This window comes from Camelus dromedarius, chromosome 9, assembly GCF_036321535.1.
Source record: "Camelus dromedarius isolate mCamDro1 chromosome 9, mCamDro1.pat, whole genome shotgun sequence".
Lineage (NCBI taxonomy): Eukaryota > Metazoa > Chordata > Mammalia > Artiodactyla > Camelidae > Camelus > Camelus dromedarius.
In genome coordinates this window covers 80,311,429-80,320,923 of record NC_087444.1, presented here as the reverse complement: position 1 = coordinate 80,320,923, position 9,495 = coordinate 80,311,429, and the positions used below count along the sequence as shown (strand labels likewise).

The 9,495-nt window shown below is 56.2% G+C and overlaps 1 long non-coding RNA gene across 1 annotated transcript; it reads right to left on the bottom strand.

Moving 5' to 3' along the window:
- Nucleotides 1-4,124: 4,124 nt before the first annotated feature.
- LOC105096805 (uncharacterized) lies at nt 4,125-9,425 on the bottom strand. Its single transcript, XR_837872.3, has 3 exons — nt 9,136-9,425; nt 5,013-5,182; nt 4,125-4,389 (listed from the first exon to the last, which is right to left on the bottom strand). It is a non-coding gene; the product is annotated as an uncharacterized LOC105096805 (long non-coding RNA).
- Between the last annotated feature and the right edge of the window lie 70 nt (nt 9,426-9,495).

Here is a 9,495-nt window from a genome sequence, read left to right as displayed (position 1 = left end):
ATAACTTCCGGGTCAGCGGAGGAGACGCGTGCGCAGAAGGGCACAGCGTATTCACGGACCAACCCAAAGCGAGAATGTAAAGGCGCCCTCTGGGCCGGAAAGAACGCGTAAAGTTTCGGCGCATGCGTACTTTTAGGAGCGAGCCCAAATGCATACCTGGCGGATGTCCGGCTTCCAGTGCTTGCCCGTTGGGAAGGCTCCCCAGCACAGGCGCAGAGGTCTCTATGAGGCCACCGCCGCCATGTCTAATGAGGGCAGAAGTCTGGCTCGCGCTCCCTCCCGCACGGGCATGAACGCGCTGCAGGCCCGGGCAGCTGAGCGGTGTCCCGGTCTCACCACGGCTCTTCACTGTTCCGGGCCCCGCGCGTGTGTGGGCGGGCACCACTCATGGGTCCCCCTACCCCACAGTCGCGCGCTTGGGCTGCTCGGGCCGGACCCTACGAGAGGGAACCCCCCCTCCCGCCCCAAACAGCGTCTCTCTGTGACCCCGCGTTTCCTGTCCAGTTATCTCTTGCGGGCGGGGGTCGGAGAAGTGCCCTGAAAGAGGAGCCTGGGGGACAATCTCCGCCCTTTTTAATCTAACTGGGGCCTTAGCTCCCGAGGTCACTGGAGGAGTGCACTGGTCGGCACGGTGGTGGGTGCCCTGCCCACTCTGTAGCCACACTGAGTGACCCTGGCGGTCAGCATGAAGAGCATGTGCCAGCTTTTCACACCCCTAGCCTAGACCCTGGAGCCAAGCTGGGATATGGTCGCTTCCCGGGCAGGCTTCGCAAAGGCAGCGACCACTGTCGCTGAGGCTGCACACTCATGCTGACTGCAGGATGGCAGGGAATGTCATCTGGCAGAGCTGTCTTCAAGGCGGCAAAGCGCTCCTCACCTCCCGATGCGCATCTGAACTTACATGGGCGAAGGCTCCCCTCTCAGACCCGAAGGGGCCCAGCCACGTGACCCAGGCCGTCTTCCGTTTGTCCCCAGCAACCCCACTTGCCCACCCTCAGGGCATACTCATTGCAAATGTTAGGCAGTTGCGATATTTGTTGACTGACTGATTATAAAGGTTACTGACCAACTATAAAGGCTTGCCCCTACATCCATCCCAATTCCAGGAGTTTCAGACCCCAAACGGTGGGCCCCCTTAGACTGTTATCAATCACAGTTTATTCTACTGCTCAGAGGAATATAGGCCCTGAAGCTGGTCTGGGCTGGGGGTTACACTTCAGGCTCTAGTGGGGGCACAGGAGCTGCATGCGGAGGCCAAGGCCCCCAACCCCTGCAGCCTGTGCCTCCCACTGGGGTCTGTGGCCATGGGGAGGGGCTGTGTCGGCTCCTTCCTAGTCCTGGAGAGACCCTCTCTGATCCTTGGGGGCCCTCCCTGGTCCTGGGGGAGGCCACTGGGGAGGTGCTGACTGGGGGGAAACAGGGAGGCTGGTAGTACACCAAGTACCCTCACACTCAGCAGGATCCAGAGGGGGCCCCCCAACCCTGCCTCTTTCCCCTCAAAAGCTGATAGGGCCCCTCCGCCCCAAACCTCAGTTTCTCCCTTCAGTGTGGAAAAGAGAACTAAATCAGACAAGGCCACTTTGGAGCCCATGGCCTTGGTAATGGACATCTTCACAGACCTCACAGGAGTGACCCACTGTGCACTGGAGGGTTGGGGGAGGTCCTGCAGTAAAGCCTCTCAGGTGGTGGAAAGGCCGGGGGGGGGGGGGGCTACCTTGCATAGCTAACAGTCACACACCACTTGCCAACCCTGAAGAGTCCAGCCTCCCCAGGTCCCTAGGACACAGGGACAAATTCCAGAGACTGACCCATTAAGTCTAGGGATGTTGGTGCTGTGTTCTTCGGACGGGGGAAAGTCTGTCGAGAGTCCCCTCAATACCTGGTGCATCATATCTGCCCTGGGTGGACCAGCCCTGGCCATCTCCTCTGCCCTGATTTTTAACTGCTCCATGAGGGCAGAGTCTGTCTGGTTTGTTCCCTCCTGTGTCCCCACCTGTACATACTGAGTCTGGCACACAGGATCTGCTCACAAGTACCTGTTGAATAAAGGATGGATGGAAGGATGGATGGGCCAGTTCTCCCTAGTTCCTCACAAACTTCCTGCTCCCACTCTGGGCTTCAGGCAGACACTGAGCAGCTGGGACCAGAAAACAAACATTGAGTCCTGCTGTCTCCTGTTCAGACCTCCTTACCTGGGTCTACCCCTCTTCCTGGCCACCTCTTAATTGAAGTCAGCCTAGGGAAACCCCTTCCTAACCCCAGGGAAGCATTAGGAGTCTAGGAATCAGATCACTGCTCTTCAGAACAATTTGATGAAGTAGTTATGAAGGCCCAGAGAGGTGCAGTCACTTGCCCAGGGTCACACAGCAGAAGAGGGCAGAGCTGAGACTCTAAGGTGGTTATTTCCAGAGCCTGACTTCTCCTGCCTTGGTTGGCCTCCCCTCCCTCTCTGCATCATGTCTCCACCAGTTCCAGGGATTCCTGCACATATCAAGTGCCCAATAAATATTTGCCAAATGAACAAATGAGTTCAGTCAACTCTAGGTCTTTCCACTGGCTCTGGTATGGTCCAGAGAGGGGTCTCCCTGCCCCTTCGGCTCCTTCATTTTTAAAGAAAGGGCTGCTGAGCTAACCTTAACCATGTAATTACCAAGGAGGGTGGGATCCTGGGTTCCAAGACTGCTTGAATAAAGGAACAAGTGAATGTGGACCAAGAGCAATATTTACTGTTCCTGTAAGTACTGCATGACATTTTTTCTCCCCTGCCTACAGCTCCTAGGCAGACATCAAGGTTATCTTTCCCACTGTCCTTGGCCGGTCACTGCCCTGGCCACCGACTGTCAGTCTAAAGCTGGGTTCACAGGGCAGGTGGCCTGGCTTGTTGCTTGTTACAGGAGAGGGAGTTCAAGACCTCAAAACAAGAGAGGTGCCTGGGCCAGCTCACCTACTGGTGAGCTAGCCTGAACCCCTTCCAATTTGCTTAGCTGTAAATCAGAACCACGTGTTCAGGGTGGCTCTCTGGAATTGGGGGCAGGCGGGGCTGGGGCAACAGGGCAACAGGGCAGACCGTGCAGGGCTGGGGTGGCAATGCTGGATCCGATGCAGACTTGCAGCACTTGGGGTAAAGAATAGAGGGGAGGTCGAGATGACCAGGATTTGGGAACCTTAGCGCAGGGTCTTAACAGGGGGCCTCAGAGGCTTGGGTTAAGGATAAATCCAGAAACACATTTTGGCCATCCAAATATTCGGAATGAGTGGTTACAGGATCTCAAATTTTGGGACCAGATATATGAATTCCGAAGTCTCACATATATGGATTCGTGGTGGCTGCGATTTGGAGGTGCGAGGCACAAATTGGGAGAGAAATGGGGACCTGGACTCGAGGAGTGGGACTCCAAGGCCTTAACTGGAGGAGAAACAGGAAACTGGATTTGGGTGGACCCAGAGGCAGGAACTGGGGAAGGCCCAGGCAACTGGATCGGGCGGAACTAGAGACAGGAACTTAGAAAGCTCAGGACACGGAGTAGGAGAACCCGGCCATTGGGGTTTGGAGGGTGGTCTAAGCACACGGCGCTCCGGCATACCTCAGTCGTGCGCGTGGAACAGGCTGACCGCGCGGACCCGGACCGGAAATCCCGCCCTCCCCCGGGAAGGGCCAATCACCAGCACTCAAGTGATTGGCAGGTAGGGCGTCTCCAAAGCGATGGCGAATCACAGGAAGGCTGCAGCATCACCCGGAAGCTGGAACCCCCACCCACACCCCGTGGGGGCCGGTGGAGGCTTGGTGGTCGTCATGGTAACCATGAAGCCAAGTCAAGCCCCGACAAGATCGCCCGTTGCTCTCCCGCCCGGTTCTCCGCCGATAAACGACTGGACGAGCCGAGTCTGGGGCGGGTCGTCATTTTCTCCAGCCTCTCCATCCCGGCCTCCTCTGGTCACTTCTGGGGAAAGGGACCCTGACACCGCGCCGGCCAGGAGAACTGAAGAGATGGCCGTCCTCGGGGCGCCAGAGCAACCCACTCCGGGAATCCCCGAGGGACGAGTGCCGGACTCTCGGAACTTTAGGTCCGGGCAGGGCCGCGGCCTGGATGGGTGACTGGCCTGGGAGTCCGGCCACGTCGGAGCTTCAGGTCCGAGGCCGCTCGGAGGGCTGTATGTGCTCCCAAAGGGCCACTCATTTTCCCGGAGGGAAGCGCGAGCGCCTGGGCGCCCCCTAGGGTGGAGGGCCTCCCTTCTGGGGAGGGAGCGGGGGGTCCCTGTGTTCCCGCGGCCGCAGGGCTGAGGTGAAGGGTTGGATCGGTGGGGTCCTGGACCTAGTCGTGTCCCGAGTCCGGCTGCACAGGTTCACTCGGGATGCATGGCTTTCCTGTTGGGCCTCAGTTTCCTCATCTGGAAAGTGGGGACAACACAGGCAACCACCTCATGCAGGGGTGTGAACGCCCATCCTTTACCATGTGGCCCCAGAGCTGTGAGCTGCATTTAAAGGCCTGCAGTGACTCTGGGCACTAAAGTTGGCAGATTCCTGGAGACCTGACAGCTAAAAATTTGGTCTACGCCTGGCTTCCTCTCTCTGAGCCCCCATTTCCCTATCTGTAAAAAGGGGGGGGGGTGCCACTGCCACCTTTCTAGACTTGACATGAGGACTAAGTTAATCAGTCTGTGTAACACTCTTAGCACAGGGCCAGATGGTGGCTAGCTGGCACTCTGAAAATTGTTGCTGCTTTCAGCTAATTTAGAAAATGGACTACCAAGCCAGCAGATATTTATGGAGATCTGCTGTGTGCTGGCTCCAGATGCTGCCCCAGCAATCTCTAGCCATTGGAGCTACTTTCTCTCAGGCTCTGGTTAGTAGGGAGCTTTGCCCAAATCCTGATCTCCACACACCGCATAATAAAATGATATACTTCCCAGACACACACACTGCCTCCCCCTGCCCCTGCCCTTGGAAAATGTAGCATTTTTATGAAACCTTTCCTAGGCCAAAATGGTGTGTACAGCAGAGAAGCAATTACCTTAGGACACATCTTGCTAACAGATGCACAAAAAACAGAAATAAAGCACAGAGGCTCACAGACACGGTTCAGAGCTATGGCAGCTTGATGCTGAGATGGTGAGCGTAGTTCAGCCTGGGGGGCCACTCCAGCTGATCCAAGTGCCATCTTCCTCTATAAGGCTCAGCTTGCTACAAAACAAAGACTGTATTTTAGTTTTCTACCCTTTTCATAAAAGTGAAAATCTTCTTCAGACTTTTCAGTTAGTGAAAACAGGTACTAACATAGGCCTTTCATAAGAACACAGTGGCATCAAGTCAACTTTTGAAAAGCAGAGGATCTCTGTATTGAGTGATCTGTTACTCAACAATAGATTACTCAGCCCAGGGATGAGGAAAAGGGGTCACTGAAATGTTTTAATGGCAAAACTGTGATGCCTTTCAATTTTATATCTTTTCTTTTTCCCAAAGGTAATGTCTACTTGCTGGAGAAAATACAGGAGAGGTTCGATCACAGAGGTATAGAGGTGGCCCACCCCAAGGCAGCCACAGTGAGCTGAACGCCAGAAATATCTTCCTGTGCATCCTTTGTTTCCACTTGGCAACTTCAGTGTGGAGTCTAGATCACTCGGGTCTACACGGAGGCTGAATGGGGCGAGAAAGGCCAGAGGCCCTGGCATGAGTGTTATTAGGATTAGGACGAGGGACAGACAGCAGACCTTGCCAAGTGACTAGCCCCCAACCCAGTTTGGGTGGCTCAGGGGTCACAGCCACTTCCCGGGTTTCCAGGGAAGCAGGGGAAAGGGGCTCTGACCTGGGGCAGGGGTCAAGCCCTGTGAGGCTCCCTGTGTCTGGAAGTCAGGCAGAGGCCTGGGTCTGCAGACACTCCTCAACCCTGCAGAAATTTAAATTCTGGGCAGGCCCCACAGAGGAAAACAGCTATCCCCATGTGGCAACCAGAGGGAGCCTGTGCAAACTCAAGTCAGCTTTCCTTCCTCCCCTGCTCACAACCCTCCCTGTGTCAGTCACCAGAAGACTGTCTGCACGGTGGCCTGCCAGGCCCCTGTCACCCTGCACTCTCTTCTACCCTTGGCTCTACCCTGGCCACACATGCCTCCTCAGGGCCTTTGCATCTGCTGTTCCCTCACTGGACATGCTCTTCCCCAGAGAGCCTCATGACTCACTCCCCTCCCCTCCCAGGTCTTGCCTTGAATCCCACCTTCTCCGTGAGGCCTTCACTGACCACTCTAGTTACTGTAATTTTTTTATTGAGACATTAGTCATATACCATAAAACTATTTCAAAGTGTACAATTCGGTGTTTTAGTATAGTCACAAGGTCATGCAACCGTTACCACTGTCTTAATTCCAGAACATGTTCATCACCCCAGAAAGGAACCCTGTCCCCAACAGCAGCCACTCCTGTCCCCCTCTGCCCCCTCTGTCCCCTGGCCACCACCAGCCTACTTTCTATGTGGATCTGCCTGTTATAGGCATTTTATAAAAACAGAATCATAGAATATGTGGCCTTTTCACGTCTGGACTTTTTCACATCTGGACTTTTTCACTTAGCTCCAAGCCCAGTTCCACTTTGCCCAGACGACGCTTTCATCTCACGAGTACCTGTGCGTCACAGCTTTCTGTATACCAGGGTTTCTCACCTCAGCACCACTGATATTTTGTCCCAGGGCTATGTGTGGGGGGAGATGTCCTGTGCCTTGGAGGATGTCCAGCGGCATCCCCGGCCTCCACCTGCTGGACGTCACAGCATCCTCACCCCACAGTTGTAAGGTATCCTCCAGGGGGGCAAAACTCTCCATGCTTGAGACCTGCTGATTTACATCAACTCACTTGTTTTTGCTCAGATCCATTTACTCATAAGGAAACTTGACTGCAGCAACCAAAACGTAAAACCAGCCAGAAAAAGAAGGAAACTCTAGGCGTAAACGCCTGGGAGGACTACTTTGGTTACATTGTGCTTGAAGAGGTTGAAGGCAGAGGCTCCGGGCTTGAGGCCTGCCCTCACTCGGACAGAAGGGAGAGGGGCTGGAGGTGAAACGTCAAAGTCCTCTCAGCACCTCACAGAGACTGTTGCTTCCCTGCTCCCTGCTGTAGCAAATTACCACAGACTCAGTACACTTTTACTACCTCATGGTTCCAGATATCAGAAGTCCGAAATGAGTCTTAGGGGCTAAAATCAAAGTGTCTTCGACAGGGCTGTGTTCCTCCTGGAGGCTCCAGGGGAGAATGTTCCTTCCCTTTTCCAGCTTCCAGATGCTGCTGGAATTCCTCATTCCTGTGGCCACATTCCTGACCGGACACTGTCATCGCGTCTCCTCCCTAACTGGCTCTCCAGCCTCCCCCTTATAAGGACCATCGTGATCATATTTAGGGCCAACTTGGGTATTCCAGGGTACTCTCCCTGTCGCATAATTTTAATCACAACTGCAGAGTCCCTTTTGGCATATAAGGTGGCACATTTACAGGCCCTGGGGATTAGGACGTGGACCTCCTTGGGGTCTACCATACACATACACTGTGCTTTAAACTCTGCTCAGTAGCAGTTTCCATCACGGGGCTGGCAGCCACCAAATGGCCAAAAGTGGGCGTGGCCTGTCAGGCACTCATTACGGAAGTAGGTGCAGGGTGGCTGGTGAAGGTTATGGGTGAGGGGGAGGCAGAGGGAGGCAGGGGAAGGTAGGAGCCAGGAGTCAGACAGCTGAGAGAGGTCAGGGAAGGGGCGGCAAGGGGAGGAACCCAGCCTGGAGAGACAGAGGGTTATCTTTGACCACCTCACCCACTGAGCTGGTGGCTTTCAGCTACCGATGAAATTCTTTTCTCTGTGTCTACACCCCTTTAATAGCTTTCAAGCTATAAAATTTGGCTAAGCCATCCCAGATGCCTGAGCCTCCGCAGTTTGCTTTCATGGCTCCTGGCACCTTTTCCCCTCTTGCTTGGTAAGGGCCAGCCTCTCCATTTCTCAGCTCTTCCAGATTCTGCAAACAGGACTTTGAGTTGGAGGCTGGCCCGGGACAGAGGCTCCGGCCCAGTACACTGAGCAGGCTGATTCCCAATGAGCTGCAGTGGGACCTCACAGAGGACAGAGCTGGGAGACCCTCCCTCCCCCAGGAGGGGGACATGCGTGGAGGGGTGGCAGGTGGCAGGATGACTTCCCCCAGAGCACAGGTCTCCCGAGCTGTGGCCTTGGCATGAGCCCCAGTCCAGAGACCTGATATTTCAAGGGAGTTGGGTTCCTCAAGTGGGAACCCCATTTCCTCCAAAGCCCCGGCGCATGACCATGAATGCAGTCAGGTGCTTTTTGGTGCTGTTCCCAGCATAAGGCCTTTGGCAGGCCGGACCTGCGGCAGCACCAGATAATTCACTCCAGGGACTGTGTCCCTTGCAAGAGCAGGGGCTCCTTCTGCAAGACCTGAAGTTCCTCTGGCAGCAGTGCACCCATAGGCATGAGAGGTCTGTTTTGGTAAGCCCTGAGCGCCCGGTGACCCAGCACTGAGAAGCCCCAGGTAGTGTAGCATGGCCTTCAGCCAGTGGTGGGGCCTGCCCACGCGCCGGCGCACCCACACAGGTTGCACTCCTTCCTCTGTGGCAACTGTGGCAAGGCCTTTGTGTACCACAAGGGTAGGCAAGCCGGCAAGCGGCCCTCGGAGTGCCCTTCAGCCACCGCTCCAACCTAAGTGTAGTAAGCCCCACCAACGGTTCCAAATCCAGCCACGACGCTGTCTATGGGCGGGGAGGCAGACCGCACAGAGGCAGGGAGTTAAACGTCTAGACACCCACAGATGGAGAAGGGGACACGCAGTGGGAGGAGGCCGTTGGGGGCGTCACATGCCGGCTGCTGTGTGCCATACGGGGGCCACATCGGGTAAACACTGGATGTGTCTGTGTGGCTGAGGTGCGGCAGCCACGCGAGAGGTGGGCACCAGTGAGGGTGCCGTGGTGGGTGGGAGGCCTGGCCAACTCACCCCCACCCAAAAGAGCAAGAAGGCTTTGGGGCGGGCTCGGGGCGCGGTTCTCGAGGGCGGCTGCACATACTAGAATCCGCCGTGGAACTGGCGCGCGGCCGGCTCACCAGGACGTTTCAGAGCTGCCCGGGTGTTCCCCACCTCGACCATTCCACCCATTTACCAGTCCGGATCTCGCAGTCACTGCCCCGCCTGGACGCCATCTCCTTGACGACGACGCAGGTTTGCGCCGCTCCCGCCTCGGTTGCCATGAGAACCGGAGTCCCTGGCGGGCGGAACTACACTTCCCAGCAGCCTCCGCGGCGGCTCCAGCACGCCCTTGTAGCGGCACTTACTTCTCAGTGCGGCGGCCCTGAAGAGTAGGGGGCAAGGCTCCGCGCAGCCTGCGTGGGGACCTTCAGGCCCTCGGTGCGGTCGCCACCCCCTGCTCCTTTCCCACTCGCGTTCGCGGGATCCCCGGTGGAGGCCCGATCGTGCACTTCCGGTCCTCACGTTCCGGGTCCGGGCTGGCCGCCGCACGTCG